Raw genomic sequence first — 20459 nt, 5'->3', positions numbered from 1 at the left:
AGTACTTGCCAGGCCTAAAACTCCCCCTTTTCTACACATAAGTCACCCCTAATGTGTGTCCTAGGTAACCCATAGGGCAGGGTGCTGTGTAGGCGAAAGTCAGGACATGTATCTGTGTAGTTTACATGTCCTGGTAGTGTAAAACTCCTAAATGTGTTTTTACACTGCTGTGAGGCCTGCTCCCTTCATAGGCTAACATTGGGGCTACCCTCATATACTGTTTGATCGGTAGCTGCTGATCTGAAAGGAGAAGGAAGGTCATATTTAGTATGGCCAGAATGGTGATTTTAAATCCTGGATTTAATATTACTATTTTAGAAATGCCACTTTTATAAAGTGAGCCTTTGTACTTAAATTCTTCTGTGTCTTACAATTCATGTCTGGCTGGGTTCAGATGACAGCTCCCTTGTGCATTCACTCAGACACACCCCAACACAGGATACTCATCCTCACTTGCATACATCTGCATTTTGAATGGGCCTTCCTGGGCTGGGATGGTGTAGGGCCTGACACTTGCATGTCAAAGGACAGTAGCCTGCCCTCACACATAGGACTGCCACACCTCCTACTGGGACCCTGGCAGATAGGATTGAACTGAAAGGGGACCTTGTGCACTTCTAAGCCACTCTTTGAAGTCTTCCCCATGTCAAAGGCACATTTGGGTGTTTAAAAAGGGCCTCTGCCGTTACCAACTCAGACACTTCCTGGAGAAGAGAGCCTGACCCAGAACCTGCATCCTGCCAAGAAGAACTGCCTGGCTGCACAAAGGACTCACCTGAATGCTTTCTGTGAAGTACTGCTGCCTTGCTGTTGCCCTGCTGTCTTGCTGCTCTCTGGCTGTGGTGAGAAGTGCTCTCCAAGCGCTTGGATAAAGCTTGCCTCCTGTTCCCTGAAGTCTCAGAACCAAAAAGACTTTGGCCCTCATTACAACCCTGGCGGTCAGTGATAAAGTGGTAATACCGCCAACAGGCTGGCGGTAACTCCTGCCAATTTATGACCATGGCAGAAAGAGCTCAGATAGACAGCCACTTTACCACACCGACCGCCAAGACGGAAACAACAGGCACCACGGTGGTAGCTTCCAACAGCCATGTGGAAGTCAATGTTCCACCCACCATATTATGACCCTGCAAACCGCCACCTTTTCCGAGGCGGTACCAAGGACATCAAAAGCCTGGCAGAAACACTGCACAGAAGGGAAAGGACTCACCGTTGGAGACACAGGGAACAACCACGCCGCCATCGAGCCCGAGCTGCAAACCTTTCTGCTGATATTTTATGTCCTGCTCCACCACGAACACCAACAACGGCGAAGACGACCACAGTGAGTACAGCTGCCTAGCCCACAAAGGGGGTGGAGAGAGTGACACACAAACCCCCACCGCCACCCCCTAACACCATACACACAATCAGATGTAATAATAAAACATATTTACCCGCACCTCTCAGGAATAATGCATGGACAACACAAATAGATGAAAGTGAGTGTTATAATATAAATACAGTAAAAATACAAACATCCAATCTAAAAGTACATACATATGTACAATTCAAGGGACACTGCCCAGTCCTCAATGTGCGTGGGCCACAAGGCCACATAACAAAGTCCAATGCCCCACTTGTCTCCTGCACCAACACGGAGAGAACACTGCAGGGGCATCAGTTGGAAAATAGGCAGGTATCTCATGGGGATGGGGAACGGGGAGGCACCTCAGCTGGCAGATGGAACAACAACACTATTTCTGGAGGGGGCAACATGCTCTGTGCTTGGTCCTGGGGAATGCAAAGCCACAGTCCCTCAGGTGGGTGACTTGCTCACTGGCTCTGGAGGGGGCAACATGCTCTGTGCTTGGTCCTGGGGAGTGCAAAGCCACAGTCCCTCAGGTGGGTGACTTGCTCACTGGCTCTGGAGGGGGCAACATGCCCTGTGCTTGGTCCTGGGGAGTGCAAGGCCACAGTCTCTCAAGTGCCCATCCCTTGCAGCCTCAGACGGCTGCCCACTGCTGGTGGTGATGGTGCTGCTGCTGGTACTGGTTCTGGGGGGGACGCACCTGCCCATCCCCTGCAGCCTCGAATGGCTGCCCACTGCTGGTGGTGGTGGTGCTACTACTAGTGCTGGTGGTGGTTGTGGGGAGAAGCTCCTGCCCATCCCCTACACTCTCAGATGGCTGCACAACCATGGTTGGTGGTGGGGGCTCCGACTGAGTCCCAGCACCAGGCCCTTTGCCCTTCCTGGCAGCAGCTGGGGACAGCTCCTTGCCCTTCAGGGCAGCACGTGGGGTAGGCTCCTTGCCCTTCCTGGTAGCAGCTGGGGATGGCACCTTGCCCGTCCTGGCAGCAGCTGGGTAGGGCAACACCCACCAGTTCGACACAGCCCCTCTGTCTTCGTCCTGTCAGCGCCGGAAATCCACGCATTGTCCCTAGGGCCTCAGAAAACCCCGCAACCCGAAGAGGATCCATGATCTAGCGAGGAAATCAATGCACAGCTGTCCCTGCATGAAAACTAAATGATGCATCACCGTGTGCGGCCATATAGGCCTGTATAGGCAAAATGCGGGACATGTACCTGTGTAGTTCACATGTCCTGGTATTGTAAAACTCCTAAATTCGTTTTTCACTGCTGCGAGGCCTGCTCCCTTCATGGGCTAACATTGAAGCTACCATCATACACTGTTTGAGTGGTAGCTGCTGATCTGAAAGGAGAAGGAAGGCCATATTTTGTATGGCCAGAATGGTGATACAAAATCCTGCTAACTGGTGAAGTTGGATTGAATATTACTATTTTTGAAATGCCACTTTTGGAAAGTGAACATTTCTCTGTACTTAAATCCTTCTGTGCCTTACAATCCACGTCTGACTGGGTTCAGTTGACAGCTCTCTTGTGCATTCACTCAGACACACCCCAAACACAGGATACTCAGCCTCACTTGCATATATCTGCATTTTAAATCGGTCGTCCTGGGCAGGGAGGGCCTGGCACTTGCATGTCAAAGGACAGTAGCCTGCCCTCACACATAGGACTGCCACACCTCCTACTGGGACCCTGGCAGCCAGGATTGAACTGAAATGGGACCTTGTGTACTTCAAAGCCACTCTTTGAAATCCCCCCCCACTTTAAAGGCAAATGTGGGTATTTAAACAGGGCCTCAGCCCCTACCAACTCAGACACTTCCTGGAGAAGAGAACTTAAACCAGGACCTGCACTCTGCCAAGAAGAACTGCCTGGCTGCCCAAAGGACTCACCTGACTGCTTTCTGTGAAAGACTGCTGCCTTGATGTTGCCCCGCTGCCTTGCTGCTCTCTGGCTGTGGGGAGAAGTGCTCTCCAAGGGCTTGGATAGAGCTTGCCTCTTGTTTCCTGATGTCTCAGGACCAAAAAGACTTCATCTCTACAAGAAGGACTCCTTGTGCTGCAAAAATCAACACACAACCTGCCAGAAATGACGTACAGCCTGCAAAAAATTCACTGCACCCTGAACCGGAACAAAGCAGGCCGACTTTGCAACAAGAAGATCAACACAGCACCAGCATAGCCACTGGAAATACGATGCACGACCCACTGGATCAACACAAAGCCGAGCCGGAACAATGCAGCCCGACTTCCAGAGAGAAATTGACGCAGTGCCTGCCATGTAGTGGAAATTTCCATGCAACTCCCACTGGATTGACGCAGCCCCTGAGACATCGTCCTGTCAGCTCCAGAAATCCACGCATCACCCCCGGGGTGTCCGAACAGCCCACAACCCAAAGAGGATCCACGAGCGAGCGCTGTCCCTGCTTGAAAACTAAATGATGCATTGCTGTGTGCGGCCTGAGAAATCGACACACACATCCTGTGTATTGTTGTGGTGCTACCCTGACTAGAGTGAGGGTCCTGGCTTGGACAGGGGTAACCTGACTGCCAACCAAAGACCCCATTTCTAACATTGGTGATCAGCGGTGAGGATAGGGCATGTATTTGTGCAGTGACATACAATAGCTAAGTGTTCACTACCTACCCATAGTTGAAGGTCAACTTGATTTGTATCTTTTTTCTGCAATTTCGTTTTTCTACTTGACATTGTTTAACTAAAATCCTCACTCAACATGTCTCTGGCTGTGTCTCAAGCAGGAGATGAAGAATTTGATCTGGCCATGCTGGAGACCTACACTGTTAAGCAGCTGAAAGGGTTCTGCAAGGATATGGGAGTACCCACCCAAGGTGCCTCCAGAAAGGAGGAATTTAAAAAAGCACTGAGGGCCTGGGCAGAGGCCCAATCAGAGGAAAAACTGTAAACTTTGCACTTGTATAGCGCACTACTCACCCATTAGGGTCTCAAGGTACTGTACTCATACTGCTATGGAACCCCTCCTGGCTTTTCCCTGTGAGGTGCCCACTCCTGGGCACCCCCAGGGTAAAGCCAGGTACCCAAGCGCTGTTGGGGCCTTTGTGGAGATTAAGCAAGCTATTTCCCAGAGTTGCAGAGTGGGACTCATTAATTAGATTAGGCACTGAGGCAAGAATTATCTGGTCCAAGGGAATTGAGCCCAAGACCTGCTGAAGCGGGACTTGAACCCGGGTCTTGAGCCAGATCTTTGCTTCAGGGTCTGCCACTCTAACCACTGTGCCACACTTCTCCACAGGAAGAGATTGAGGAAGAGGGTCTAGAGCATGGGTACTCGAAAACATTTTCCCAGGGGCCAAAAAGTTTGGTCTGTGACGTGACTGGGGCCGCATTGATGCCAGGGCGGTGGCGGTCAGGTGGGGTGGGGTGACTAGGTGGATTGGTGGCAAGGTAGGTGTAGGGGAAGCAAAGGGTATACATCTAGTGGCTAAAATAAACGATGGGAAACCAGCAAACCTGGAATTAATCCCGGCTTACCCACTTTTCCAAATTGTGTGATCCCAGGCAATTGTTTAGTGTCACTTTCCCTCCTTTTTCTCCATTATGACATTTAAGATGACCTTGAAATACCTGCTTCTGTGTTTGATTTAATAAACTATAATGTTGTTTATGTATGATAGGAACCCATGCCACCCATAAAGTGCACATACCAAGTAACTTGCCTCTTTAATTTACTATTGATGGTGTTCTCAGGGTAAGGAAAATAATTAATCTTTCCAAATTTATGTTTGAAAACTATCACTTTAAAAGAAATGCATCTCAATGCACTGATAAAATAAATTGCACTAAGGCGAAAAGGTTCTGCATGTTAACTAAAAACACTTAATTAATTTTTAAGAGACTTTCATAGTTTTACACTTGTGGTGCAAGATGTCTTTAAAAATGAAGGCGTTTCTAAAGTTAAGTGCAGAAGTCCTAGTTACATCCTTTCTTTAGCATCAATTAAGTTTGAAATAAAAGATTGTGTGTGTATTTAATATTTTTGTTAGTGCGGAGTCTAGCAAACAGCTGCCCAGTGCTCCTTTTGGCCCAGGGGCCGCATGCAAAGGTCAGAGGGGCCGCATGAGGCCCGCGGGCCGTACTTTGAGTATCCCTGGTCTAGAGGATGGCACCCTAGAGTATTTTGTGCCATCAGTGGAGGATTTTACCTTTGTAATCGTGCCCCCTGCCAAACCAGGGAGCAGTGTCTCTGACAGTGGCCGGACCGAAGAGGAAAGGAGGGAGTAAAGAGAATTTTGGTTGCAATTGGCAAAGTTAAACATGGAAGCAGAGGAAAGGAAAGCTCAAAGAGCAAGAGAGGAGAGCTGAGGCTGCAGCTGAGAGAGCCTTAGCTGAGAAGAAACTTTTGTTGGCTCATGAACTGAGTCTCAAGGAGCTGTATATCAAGGCAAGACAATCTCAGTCCAGCAGTGATGGTGGGAGCATACATGCAGAACCTGTTGGGGAGAGAAGGGTTCGTATACCCAAAAATGTGGTTGGAGAATACATTGATAAGTGGCTGGCTGCCTATGAAGTTGCATTAAGGGCTCATAGGACCGTTGAGGAATTATGGAGGGGCAGGCGTGTGGTTTTATGTACCCGTAGTGGGGAGGGACCCACTCCTTACACTAGATCCACATGATCAGAATGTCTATGCACCAATGAAAGCTGCTTTATTGGCCAAGTTTGGGCTGACCCCTGAAAAATATCATCAGAGGTTTAGGGACAGCACTAAACTTTCCTCACAGACTTATTGTACTTACGTAAACAGACCCATATTTATCAACTTTTTGGCACAGGGCAGTGCAGCAAGTCAGCTTGCTGTGCTGCCCTGCATCAAATGGAAAGAATGTGAATGCACTGTATTTATCGAATATAGAGCATTCCTGTCCTCTTCCCCTGTGCTTGCGCCCTGTTGGCAGCCTAACTTCTATGCAGGCACCATTTCACCATCGTGCAAGGGTGCATGCATTACAAGGTGCCCCTTCCTGCACAAAAACAATCCTGAGATGTTTTTTTCTCTTTCTCTGTGTGAAACAGAATGCAGCACAGATAGAAAAAAGAAAAAACAAGGTGAAATAAACATATTTCTCCTTGTTGTGCCTCTCCTGGGGAGGCATATCTTTTTGGTGCATTCCCAGATTTACACGTGCTTGCAAATCTGGGAAAGCATCAAAATTCACATAAATGCCTTCCTGGTACAGAGTAATGGAACTCGGTGATCTGTATTACATTGCCTAATACTTATGAAGCCATGCAGGTCCTCTTAAGGTGCCCTTGTGTGGCGTCATAAATCTCACATCAGGTTAGCGTTGCTCTTGCTACATGTTGCGTGGTACAAGATCAGTTCAAATCAGGCTTTACACAGCGCCAAAGAGGATTTAGAGCAGGTCAAGGCCCTGTAATCATTTTGAACATAGGGTATTAATTTGCCTTTCAATATTTGAACACATACTGTGTGAAGATTTTAGTGCACAGGCTTCCACTAGATATGACATTTTACAGTTGTCATTCTCAAAAAGAGATGATCACATTTTGCTGTCCAAAATGACCCCGATAGTGCAGGCAGAATACCTTTCATGTACCTCAGTCTGGTCAGGGAACGACTAAGGTATGAATCTCTTCTTTTGCGTTTGTACACTTGAGGCTGTCTAGCACTAGTGCAGGCACTCCTGGACTATGGTGCAAGAATGCCTGCATCATGGGCAGGATTGTTTATGCTCAGGAAGGGTTGCCTTCCTGCACAAAAACAATCTGTAAATGCAAATTCCTATTTCTATGCATGCTGTGACGCATCCGACGCAAATCTTCTGGCGGCAGATCATTCTCGTACCTCGCTGCCAAGACCTGGAACACCCTCCCTCCGGATCTACGACAGACCCAGGACCTTCTTTCCTTCAGAAAACTACTCAAGACTTGGCTCTTCGAGCAGTAGCAACTCCCCCCCAGCACCTTGAAACCCTAACCGGTATGTAGTGCGCTTTACAAATTAACTGATTGATTGATTGCTGCAGAATGCAGGGAAAGAGGGAGTAACAATGGGGAATTAAAGACACTGCAACTTGTTGGTCCTCTGTTGGGTATGCATACTATTTTGGAGTATACCTCATGTGTACAAGTCTTTTTAAATCTGGTTTCACCTCAGAATACATGGGTGGATGCACAGGAATGCCAGTGCTTCACCAATGTATTGCCATCCCACCACAAAGCAATGCACTACTTTATATTTACTAAACTATGCAAAGTCATAAAGTAGCTTCGCCTGGCTTTGTGTGACCTAGTAAATGCCAAAACAGATTTTTTGTTAGATCTACACCACAACAGTGAAGTAACCCCAATGTCTTAGTAAATCTGGCTTACCAAAAGTAGTTGAAGACCTGGCTATTCAATGCATAGTTCTTCTTTCTGTGTTGGGATTTTACAGTTGGTATCATGATTGCACTGGGAAGCCCTTTTCTTGGAGCAGCCAGAAATGTCTCGGGTTGGAAGTCAGATTGCACTCTGTCCAAGCAGGGACCCTCACTCTAGTCAGGGCAATGGTGATACACACTTAGAAAACCCCTGCCCACCCCCGCCATTGGTAGCTTGGCACACGCAGTCAGGTTTATCTCAAAGGCAATGTGTAAAGTATTTGTACCAACACACACAGTAACAGTGAAAACACTACAAAATGGACACCACACCATTTCAGAAAAATAGGCTATATATATATATCTAATCAAACAAGACTGTATTACTTCACAGAAAAATAAAGCCGCACGGGTGAGCGTATGTCAAAAAAGTCAGCAATGTATCAATTCCTTACTCCCAAGTGAGGCAGTGCGTTGTTTCTTCTTTGGTCGGGTAGGTGGTGCATCGTTTTTCTCTATCGCAAGAAAGCAATGCAACGATTTCTGGATGGGCACCTCGGACCCGCACAGGCTTGGGTTGATTTTTGATGCCCAGCGATGATGCATGAGAAATCTGGTTGCACAGTGTTGGAAAACCACTCTGTGTGGGGTTTGTGTTGTTATCAGCAGCCGTAAGCCGGTGTTAACTCGTTTCTCCAGCTGCGATGCATCAATCTGCCAGCTGCGATGCTGGTGGATTATTGATTATAGCCACAAAGCGAGTGGCGCGCCATTTTTTTAGCCCTGTTGCACGTGGTGCATTGAAATTTTCCCCACAAGGTTTTCCGTGCATGGATTTCAGTCCTTGTTCTGCCAACCTCACCTCTCAAGTGCGAGGGACTGGATGGGGCACCACTGGGCAAGGCAGCAGTCTCAGCAGAGAGTCCTGGTGCTGGTGGAGGAAGTCTTTGATGGCCCAAGACTTCAAACAGAAGAAAAGCTGAGTCCAAGCCCTTGGAGATTTTTCACAAAGCAGGAATATACCAAATAGGCCAATCTTTGTCCTCTTTCAGGCAGAAGCAGCAACTGCAGGCCAACCCAGCAAAGCAGAGTCACAAGCAAAGGCGCAGTACTCGTCTTCCAGCTCTCCAGCCCTTCTCCTTGGCAGAGGTCCCTCTTGAATACAAAAATAATCTAAAAATCTGGGGTTTTGGATATATATTAAACACCTGTTTCTGTAATATTTGTTTTCCAAAATGTTTATTGAATTAGGGATAGCCTTGGATTAAATGTAAAATGTGTTTGTTTTTTTCGGGTATTTTGTGTTTTTCGCAAAGTGTTGAAGTATTTTGGTGGAGTCATTTTTGATGCCTTGAGGTGTTTGTTCTGGTGACGTTTGAAAGTGCATTTTCATTTTTGGCATTATTGAACTAATGGTAGTGTTTTTGTCTTTGTTTGCCATGCCTCCTTTCTTTGCTGGTCAAAAAGCAATTTTATTGTATGGCCAATGTGTGTGTGTTTGCCATAAACCACCATTTTGTCTTTGTTCTCCATGCCATGTGGCAGCGCAGTAATTTTGTGTAGCCAGTGTGCTTTGCTTTCGCCGTAGGCCAGTATATGTTCTTTGTTATTAATGAATTCACCATTGGTGGCCATGTCACAGGGAAGCCCTTTTGTGTACCCAGTGTGTTCCTTTGATTTCAGTTTTCAAAACAATTTTCTAGGGACATTGATAGAAGAGGCCTTCTTTTTTTAACTTTGTTATTTTTGTCTTTTTTCCCTGATATCAGTTTAATGTGCATGACGATGATCGTAATATACATGTACAGTATCCTCTTATACGTGTTTTCCGTTTTTGCCTCCTCGCACCTATTGAATTTCTCATAGTCCTTAGGGAGATCAGCAATATTTTTTATTTTATTTGATTTTCCTGCAACCTCCGACTGCAAGAGGTGCAAACCAGCAACACTTTTTTTAACCATTATTCTATTTTTCACTGCACCCCCTGTCTGCCATTGTGTCTCAAAGGCGCATACCAGCAACACCTTTTTTAATGATTACATTATTTTCCCCAGCACCATCTGCCTGCAATAGGTGTCTCATAGGAGCACAAAAAACACATAAGAAACTAAGCACAAAGGCTGTCTCAATGTAATCGGAACTAGGGACAATCTCTTACTTATGTTTTCATAATATAGGCAGTGGAGCTGCGACAACAATGTACAAGGCAGAGAAATATACAAAAATACTGTTCCATTAATTACAAATTGTTAGACCTGACAGCCTTAGGGTGGTCACCCCTACGGTTTTGCCTGCCTCCCTCCACTTTTTAGATACTGTTTTTGCTGGTTTTAAGACTATGCGCTCTTTACCACTGCTAACCAGTGCTAAAGTGCATCTGCTCTATCCCTTTAAACATGATACCATTCGATCATACCCAATTGGACTATTTAATTTCCTTACAAGTCCCTAGTAAAGTGCACTATATGTGCCCGGGGCCTGTAAATTAAATGCTACTAGTGGGTCTGCAGCATTGATTGTGCCACCCACTTAAGTAGCTCCTTAGCCTTGTCGCAGGCCTGCCACTGCAAGGCCTGTGTGTGCAGTTTCACTGCCAATTTGACTTGGCATTTAAAAGTACTTGCCAAGCCTAAAACTCCCCTTTTTCTACATATGTCACCCCTAAGGCGTGCCCTAGGTAACCCATAGGACAGCGTGCTGTATAGGCAAAAGGCAGGACATGTACCTGTGTAGTTCACATGTCCTGGTATTGTAAAACTCCTAAATTCGTTTTTCACTGCTGTGAGGCCTGCTCCCTTCATAGAATAACATTTGAGCTACCATCATATACTGTTTGAGTGGTAGCTGCTGATCCGAAAGGAGAAGGAAGTCATATTTAGTATGGCCAGAATGGTGATACAAAATCCTGCTGACTGGTGAAGTTGGATTTAATAATACTATTTTAGAAATGCCACTTTTGGAAAGTGAGCATTTCTCTGCAATTAAATCCTTCTGTGCCTTAAAATCCACGTCTGGCTGGGTTCAGTTGACAGCTCTCTTGTGCATTCACTCAGACACACCCCAAACACAGGATACTCAGCCTCACTTGCATACATCTGTTTTTTGAATGGGTCTTCCTGGGCTGGAAGGGTTGAAGGCCTGACACTTGCATGTCAAAGGACAGTAGCCTGCCGTCACACAAAGGACTGCCACACCTCCTACTGGGACCCTGGCAGATAGGATTGAACTGAAAGGGGACCTTGTGCACTTCTAAGCCACTCTTTGAAGTCCCCCCCACTTCAAAGGCAAATGTGGGTATTTAAACAGGGCCTCCTCCCCTATCAACTCAGACACTTCCTAGTGAAGAGAACTTAAACCAGAACCTGCACCCTGCCAAGAAGAACTGCCTGGCTGCCCAAAGGACTCACCTGACTGCTTTCAGTGAAGGACTGCTGCCTTGCTCTTGCCCCGCTGCCTTGCTGCTCTCTGGCTGTTGGGAGAAGTGCTATCCAAGGGCTTGGATAGAGCTTGCCTCTTGTTCCCTGAAGTCTCAGGACCAAAAAGACTTCATCTCTACAAAAAGGACTCTTTGTGCGGCACAAATCGACATACATCCTGCCAGAAATTACGCACAGCCTGCATCGCTATGAAAAAGTCACAATATTGCCTTCTAAGTTAAGACTGACTGCTCAGTTCCAAGCTACCGGAGGGTGAGCACAGGATAATTGTGTGACTTACCCTGACTAGACTGAGGGTCCTTGCTTGGGCAGGGGGTAACCTGACTGCCAACCATAGACCCCATTTCTAACATTGGTGATCAGCGCTGAGGGTAGGACTTGTATTTGTGCAGTGACATACAATAGCTAAGCGTTCACTACCTAGCCACAGTTGAAGGTCAACTCGATTTTTATCTTTTTTCTGCACTTTAGTTTTTCTACTTGACATTGTTTAACTAAAATCTTCACTCAACATGTCTCTGGCTGTGTCTCAAGCAGGAGATGAATATTTTGATCTGGCCATGCTGGAGACCTACACTGTTAAGCAGCTGGAAGGGTTCTACAAGGATATGGGAGTACCCACCCAAGGTGCCTCCAGAAAGGAGGAATTTCAAATAGCACTGAGGACCTGGGCAGAAGCCCAATCAGAGGGGGAGATTGAGGAAGAGGGTCCAGAGGATGGCCCCCCAGAGGATTTTTTGCCATCAGTGGAGGATGTTACCACTGTAATTGTACCCCTGCCAAACCAGGGAGCAGTGTCTCTGACAGTGGCCTGATCGAAGAGGAAAGGAGGGAGTAAAGAGAATTTTGGTTTCAATTGGCAAAGTTAAACATGGAAGCAGAGGAAAGGAAAGTTTAAAGAGCAGCAGAGGAGAGATAAGGCTGCAGCTGAGAGAGCCTCAGCTGAGAAGAAACTGTTGTTGGCTCATGAACTGAGTCCCAAGGAACTGTATATCAAGGCCAGACAATCTGAGTCCAGCAGTGATGGTGGCAGCATACATGCAGAACCTGTTGGGGGGAGAAGGGTTCGTTTACCCAAAAATGTAGTGGGAGATGACATTGATAAGTGGTTGGCTGCCTATAAAGTTGCACTAAGGAGTTATGGGACCTTTGAGGAATTATGGGGGGGCAGGCTTGTAGTTTTATGTACCAGTAGTGGGGAGGGACACACTCCTTACACTAGATCCACATGATCAGAATGTCTATGCACCCATGAAAGCTGCTTAATTGGCCAAGTTTGGGCTGACCCCTGAAAAATACCATCAGAGGTTTAGGGACAGCACCAAACTTTCCTCACAGACTTGGGTAGACTGTTTTGATTTTTCCAACAAGCCACTGAATGGATGGGTGTGGGGCAGCAAAGTAAATGATTACAAAGGACTATATGATTTGATTCTCAGAGAGCATGTGCTCAGTGTTTCTTTTACAGAGTTGAGCCAGCACTTAGTAGACAGTAAGCTGACTGATCCCAGGAAGCTTGTTGAGGAGGCGGACCTCTGGGTTAGCACCAGAGTGTCCAACAAGGTATTTCCGAGGGGACACCCACAAAGGTGGTCAGGGTTCTCAACAGAAGAAAGAGGGGGGAGAAAAACTTAAAGATAAGGAACTCTTAAAAGGCCCCCAAAACAATTCCGGGGTGGGGAGTGTTAACCATTCCTCATCTAAGTTTGGGAAGAAACCAGAGTACTTGGATAAGAAGATAGGGAAGTTCATCTCCAACTGTTTAGAGTGCTACCAGCATGGACACTCTAAGGGTGACTCCCAGTGTTCCAAGAGGGCACAGCCCACAACTGGAGAACAGACACCTGGGTTGGCTAGTTTAGCACTTGAGGGGGGAGACAATCCTAGTTAGCTTTGGGGGGCAGATAAATGTGCCCCTAGTATCCCTGGGAGAGAAGAAGATGGTGCCAAAAACCTACATGCTTGCCAATACTTCCAAGTATAGGCAGTGGGTCACCATTTATGGGCAAAGGGTGGAGGCTCTGCGTGACACAGGAGCCAGTATGACTACTGTCAAGAGTCAGCTAGTGTCAGCAGAGCAGATAGTCCCTAATACATTCCACCAGGTCATAGTCGCTGACAATCATGAGAGTCACCTACCAGTGACTCTGGTTTCTTTTGAGTGGGGGGGGGGGGTCCCTGGTATTCTAAAAGTAGCTGTGAGTCCTGCCGTGCCTGTAGATTGTCTGTTAGGCAATGATCCTGAGTATACTGCCCGGAAGGCTCATATCCCACCTGGAGTTTGCCTGAGTTGGTCTGCATGACCACAAGGTCCATGGCTGCCCAGGAAGGGGGTCAAGGGCATCTGGAGTCTGGAACAATGGCCCAGACAGCTTTAAAGAGGAAGGGCAAGAGGCACGGTAAACCCGTCAGATATTCCCATGGTGGTGGATGGGGTCCCAGAGAAGGAGGCCCAGGAGCCAACTGGAGAGGATATTGCTGACCTGTGCAACCTGCCTGAACTTGCTGGCTGGCATGTAGAGGGTGGGCCAACCAGGACAGAATTCTGCAAGGCACAGAAAGAATGCCCCACCCTTGAGGGTCTGAAACAACAGGCCGAGGCCCAAGCAGCTGGTGAAACCTCTGGTGATCACCATATCTACTGTGATCTCCTTTACATTGAGCCTAAGGCTCCGGCCATTGGGGCAGCATGTGCGCTGGTGGTCCCCCAGTGTTACCAGGCCTTCCTACTGGGTCTGGCTCATGAAATCCCCCTGGCAGGACATTTGGGCCAAGACAAGACCTTTGCCAGGCTTGTCACCCACTTCCATTGGCCTAGAATGCGATAACTTCTACAGGGCCTGCCCCACCTGCCAGGCTAGTGGGATGACAGGGAAAATGCTTAAGGCACCCCTTATCCCTTTTCCCGGCATTGGCATCCCCCTTGAAAGGGTGGGCTTTGATGTCATTGGTCCCTTGGACCCCAAAACTGCCTTGAGCAACAGGTTTATCCTGGTTTCAGTGGACCATGCCACCCGCTATCCAGAGGCAAACCCTCTGAGAACAGTGACTGCACCAGTGGTGAACAGAGCCCTGATGGGAATATTTACCCATGCGGGATTCCCTAAGGAAGTTGTGTCTGACAGAGGCACAGACTTCATGTCTGCACACATGAAGTGCATGTGGGATGAGTGTGGGGTACCTACCGGTTTACCACCCCTTATCATCCTAAATCTAATTGACTTGTTGAGAGATTCAACAAGACCCTCAAAGGCATGATCACTGACCTACCTGATTCCATGAGGCATAAGTGGGACATCCTCTTGCCATGCCTACCCTTTGCTTATAGTAAGATGCCCCTGAAAGGGGTGGGGTTCAGCCCCTTTGAACTTCTCTATGGGCACCCTGTCATGGGACCGCTAAGCATAGTGAAAGAGTGCTGGGAGAAAGCTTCCAAGACACATCCCCAGAATGTGGTCAGCTACATGCAGGCCTTCCGCAACCAAACCCAACGTTTCTGGAAGCAGGCCAAAAGTAACCTTGAGGCCAGTTAAGAGGTGATGAAGGAGTGGTATGACCAGAAAGCCACTCTGGTTAAATTCTCACCTGAAGACAAGGTTTGAGTAATGGAGCCAGTGGAGCATAGAGCTCTCCAGTTCCGCTGGACTGGCTCATTTGAGATCAAGGAGCAGAAGGTGGAGGCCACTTACCCAGTGGACCTCAGGACCCCTAGACACCCTCAAGGGTTCTCCACCATAACCGACTCAAGCCTCATCTTTAAAGGTCTGAGGGCAGTATGCACCTTGTGACAGATGAGGGCATGAAAGAGGAAAGTTAACCTCTCATTGACCTCCTCTCTGCCAAAGAAGGTGATAGGTCAGTGGAGGGCGTCAATCTCTCTGACTCCCTGACTCTAAATCAGAGAGGAGACTTCTATGAGTTGTTAGAGCAGTTCTTTTCCCTGTTTTCCCTTACTCCTGGACTAACCCACCTGTGTGTCCACGATTTTGACAGAGGAGACAGTTCCCCTGTAAAGAACAAAATGTATGGTTGTCAGATAAGGTGAAGGCCAGCATCAAGGAGGAAGTTGCCAAGATGTTGGCCCTAGCGGTTATTGAGAAGTCCAGCAGTCCCTGTGCCAGCCCTGTGGTGCTGGTACCCAAGGCTGCTGCACCCGGTGCCAAGCCAGAACTCCGGTTCTGTGTGGACTACCGGGGTCTTAACTCAGTCACATGGACTGACGCTCACCCCATCCCCCGAGCTGATGAGCTCGTAGACAGACAAGTTGCTGCCAAATTCCTCAGTACTTTTGATCTCACATCAGGGTACTGGCAGATCGCCTTGACTGGGGGGGGGGGGCTAAAGAGAGATCAGCATTTTCCACACCTGAGGGCCATTGCCAGTTCCGGGTGATGCCCTTTGGGTTGAAAAATGTCCCCTCTACCTTCCAACGGTTGGTTAACAGGGTACTGGTTAGAAAGAATGCCTTCTGCGCAGCCTACCTAGATGACATAGCCATCTATAGTTCCAGCTGGGAGGAACACCTGCTCCACCTCAAGGAGGTGCTTCAGGCTCTGCAACAGGCAGGCCTGACCATCAAGGCTAGTAACTGCCGAATTGGGCAGGGTTCCGTGTTTTACTTGGGACACCTAGTAGGTGGTGGCAAGGTGCAGCCACTCCAGGCCAAGATTGAAACTATCAAGGCCTGGAAACCACTTAGAACACAGACAGAAGTGAGAGCCTTCTTAGGCCTCACTGGATACTAACGTAGGTTCGTCAAGGGCTATTCATCCATTGTGACACCCTTGACAGAACTTACTTCCAAAAATCAAACTAGGTGGGTGAATTGGACAGAGGCTTGTCAGAATGCCTTTGACTCCCTGAAGGAAGCCATGAGCACGGCCCTCGTGCTCAAGGCCCCTGACTACTTCAAGGAATTTATTGTGCAGACAGACGCTTCAGAGCATGGTATAGGGGGTGTTCTAGTACAACTAAATGAGGAGGGCCTAGACCAACCAGTAGTCTCTATTAGCAGAAGACTATTACCACAGGAACAGAGGTGGAGTGCTATTGAGAGAGAAACATTTGCTGTGGTCTGGGAACTGAAGAAGCTGAGACCATACCTGTTTGGGACTCACTTCTGGGTTCAGACAGACTACAGTCCCCTCAGATGGCTCTTGCAGATGATTGGTGAGTATCCTATACTCTTGAGGTGGTCCATTTCCCTATAGGGGATGGACTTTATGGTAGAGCATCGCCGGGGATTGACCACGCCAATGCTGATGGTCTCTCCAGATACTTCTGCCTTAGCGATGAGAGCTCCTAGGAGGTTGGGTAGTTCTCCCCACTTTCAGCTGGGGGGGCACATGTTAGACCTGACAGCCTTAGTGTGGTCATCCCTAACACTTTGCCTGCCTCCCTCCATTTTTTAGATACTGTTTTTGCTGGTTTTAAGACTATCCACACTTTTCCACCGTTAACTAGTACTAAAGTGCATTTGCTCTCTCCTTCTAAACATGGTAAAGTTGGATCAGACCCAATTGGACTATTTAATTTACTTATAAGTCCCTAGTAAAGTGCACTATATGTGCCCCGCGCCTGTAGATTAAATGCTACTAGTGGGCCTGCAGCACTGTTTGTGTCACCCATTTAAGTAGCTCCTTAACCTTGCAAGGCCTGTGTGTGCAGTTTCACTGCCAAATTGACTTGGCTTTTGCAAGTACTTGCCAGGCCTAAAACTCCCCCTTTTCTACACATAAGTCACCCCTAATGTGTGTCCTAGGTAACCCATAGGGCAGGGTGCTGTGTAGGCGAAAGTCAGGACATGTATCTGTGTAGTTTACATGTCCTGGTAGTGTAAAACTCCTAAATGTGTTTTTACACTGCTGTGAGGCCTGCTCCCTTCATAGGCTAACATTGGGGCTACCCTCATATACTGTTTGATCGGTAGCTGCTGATCTGAAAGGAGAAGGAAGGTCATATTTAGTATGGCCAGAATGGTGATTTTAAATCCTGGATTTAATATTACTATTTTAGAAATGCCACTTTTATAAAGTGAGCCTTTGTACTTAAATTCTTCTGTGTCTTACAATTCATGTCTGGCTGGGTTCAGATGACAGCTCCCTTGTGCATTCACTCAGACACACCCCAACACAGGATACTCATCCTCACTTGCATACATCTGCATTTTGAATGGGCCTTCCTGGGCTGGGATGGTGTAGGGCCTGACACTTGCATGTCAAAGGACAGTAGCCTGCCCTCACACATAGGACTGCCACACCTCCTACTGGGACCCTGGCAGATAGGATTGAACTGAAAGGGGACCTTGTGCACTTCTAAGCCACTCTTTGAAGTCTTCCCCATGTCAAAGGCACATTTGGGTGTTTAAAAAGGGCCTCTGCCGTTACCAACTCAGACACTTCCTGGAGAAGAGAGCCTGACCCAGAACCTGCATCCTGCCAAGAAGAACTGCCTGGCTGCACAAAGGACTCACCTGAATGCTTTCTGTGAAGTACTGCTGCCTTGCTGTTGCCCTGCTGTCTTGCTGCTCTCTGGCTGTGGTGAGAAGTGCTCTCCAAGCGCTTGGATAAAGCTTGCCTCCTGTTCCCTGAAGTCTCAGAACCAAAAAGACTTTGGCCCTCATTACAACCCTGGCGGTCAGTGATAAAGTGGTAATACCGCCAACAGGCTGGCGGTAACTCCTGCCAATTTATGACCATGGCAGAAAGAGCTCAGATAGACAGCCACTTTACCACACCGACCGCCAAGACGGAAACAACAGGCACCACGGTGGTAGCTTCCAACAGCCATGTGGAAGTCAATGTTCCACCCACCATATTATGACCCTGCAAACCGCCACCTTTTCCGAGGCGGTACCAAGGACATCAAAAGCCTGGCAGAAACACTGCACAGAAGGGAAAGGACTCACCGTTGGAGACACAGGGAACAACCACGCCGCCATCGAGCCCGAGCTGCAAACCTTTCTGCTGATATTTTATGTCCTGCTCCACCACGAACACCAACAACGGCGAAGACGACCACAGTGAGTACAGCTGCCTAGCCCACAAAGGGGGTGGAGAGAGTGACACACAAACCCCCACCGCCACCCCCTAACACCATACACACAATCAGATGTAATAATAAAACATATTTACCCGCACCTCTCAGGAATAATGCATGGACAACACAAATAGATGAAAGTGAGTGTTATAATATAAATACAGTAAAAATACAAACATCCAATCTAAAAGTACATACATATGTACAATTCAAGGGACACTGCCCAGTCCTCAATGTGCGTGGGCCACAAGGCCACATAACAAAGTCCAATGCCCCACTTGTCTCCTGCACCAACACGGAGAGAACACTGCAGGGGCATCAGTTGGAAAATAGGCAGGTATCTCATGGGGATGGGGAACGGGGAGGCACCTCAGCTGGCAGATGGAACAACAACACTATTTCTGGAGGGGGCAACATGCTCTGTGCTTGGTCCTGGGGAATGCAAAGCCACAGTCCCTCAGGTGGGTGACTTGCTCACTGGCTCTGGAGGGGGCAACATGCTCTGTGCTTGGTCCTGGGGAGTGCAAAGCCACAGTCCCTCAGGTGGGTGACTTGCTCACTGGCTCTGGAGGGGGCAACATGCCCTGTGCTTGGTCCTGGGGAGTGCAAGGCCACAGTCTCTCAAGTGCCCATCCCTTGCAGCCTCAGACGGCTGCCCACTGCTGGTGGTGATGGTGCTGCTGCTGGTACTGGTTCTGGGGGGGACGCACCTGCCCATCCCCTGCAGCCTCGAATGGCTGCCCACTGCTGGTGGTGGTGGTGCTACTACTAGTGCTGGTGGTGGTTGTGGGGAGAAGCTCCTGCCCATCCCCTACACTCTCAGATGGCTGCACAACCATGGTTGGTGGTGGGGGCTCCGACTGAGTCCCAGCACCAGGCCCTTTGCCCTTCCTGGCAGCAGCTGGGGACAGCTCCTTGCCCTTCAGGGCAGCACGTGGGGTAGGCTCCTTGCCCTTCCTGGTAGCAGCTGGGGATGGCACCTTGCCCGTCCTGGCAGCAGCTGGGTAGGGCAACACCCACCAGTTCGACACAGCCCCTCTGTCTTCGTCCTGTCAGCGCCGGAAATCCACGCATTGTCCCTAGGGCCTCAGAAAACCCCGCAACCCGAAGAGGATCCATGATCGAGCGAGGAAATCAATGCACAGCTGTCCCTGCATGAAAACTAAATGATGCATCACCGTGTGCGGCCTGAGAAATTGATGCACACCTCCTTGTTTTCCACGCATCTCCTCCTGTGCGGTTCTTTGCTGAGATTTTGAACGCGAACCAGGTACTTTGTGCTTGAAACAGACATTTATTGCTTTTAAGAGACTAAAGTCACTTTATATCACTTTTACAGTGATATCTCAACATATACTTATTACATTTTAATCGTTTTGACCTGCTTCTTATCAGATAACTATTATATATTTTTCTAAACACTGTGTGGTGTATTTTTGTGGTGCTATACTGTGTTATTTTATGATTTATAGCACAAATACTTTACACATTGCCTTCTAAGTTAAGTTTGACTGCTCAGTGCCAAGCTTCTAGAGGATGGGCACAGGATAATTTGGATTGTGTGTGACTTACCCTGACTAGAGTGAGGGTCCTTGTTTGGACAGGGGGTAACCTGACTGCCAACCAAAGACCCCATTTCTCACACCAAGTAAGTAGCAAAAGTAGGAGGAAATGTAAAGCTCCCCTCCAAGCCCTTCCTGTCGTTAGCACCCCTTTCGAGCAGATGGGAATTGACATAGTAGGGCCCCTGAACCCGAAGATAGCCATGGGCAACAGGTTCATCCTAGTCTTTGTGGCCACCTGGTACCCAAAGGCTATCCCTCTGAGAACAGTGATGGTGCCTGTTGTGGCCGAGGCACTAATGGGGATCTTTACCTGAGTGGGGTTCCCCAAGGAGGTGGTATCCAATTGGGGTACCAACTTTATGTCCATGTACATAAGGGCCATGTGGAAGGAGTGTGGGGTGAACTAAAAGTTCACCAATTCTTACATCCCTCAAAGTAACGGTTTGGTTGAGAGATTCAACCAAACCCTTAAAGGCATGGTTGGGGGTCTGTCAGATTGCAAGAGACATAAGTGGGACGTCGTCTTGCCATGCCTTCTCTTTGTCTACAGGGAAGTACAGAAGAAAGGGGTTGGCTTCAGCCCCTCTGAGCTGTGGTGTGGGCACCGGGTCAGAGGACCTCTAAGTCTGGTGAAAAAAGCTAGAAATAAGCTCCTAGGAACTTACCCCAGGATGCATTTTAGTTAGCTGCTGGCCTTCGGAAACCA

The sequence above is a fragment of the Pleurodeles waltl genome, chromosome 4_1, assembly GCF_031143425.1.
Source record: "Pleurodeles waltl isolate 20211129_DDA chromosome 4_1, aPleWal1.hap1.20221129, whole genome shotgun sequence".
Taxonomy (NCBI): Eukaryota; Metazoa; Chordata; class Amphibia; order Caudata; family Salamandridae; genus Pleurodeles; species Pleurodeles waltl.
Note: the sequence above shows the minus strand (reverse complement) of the source record.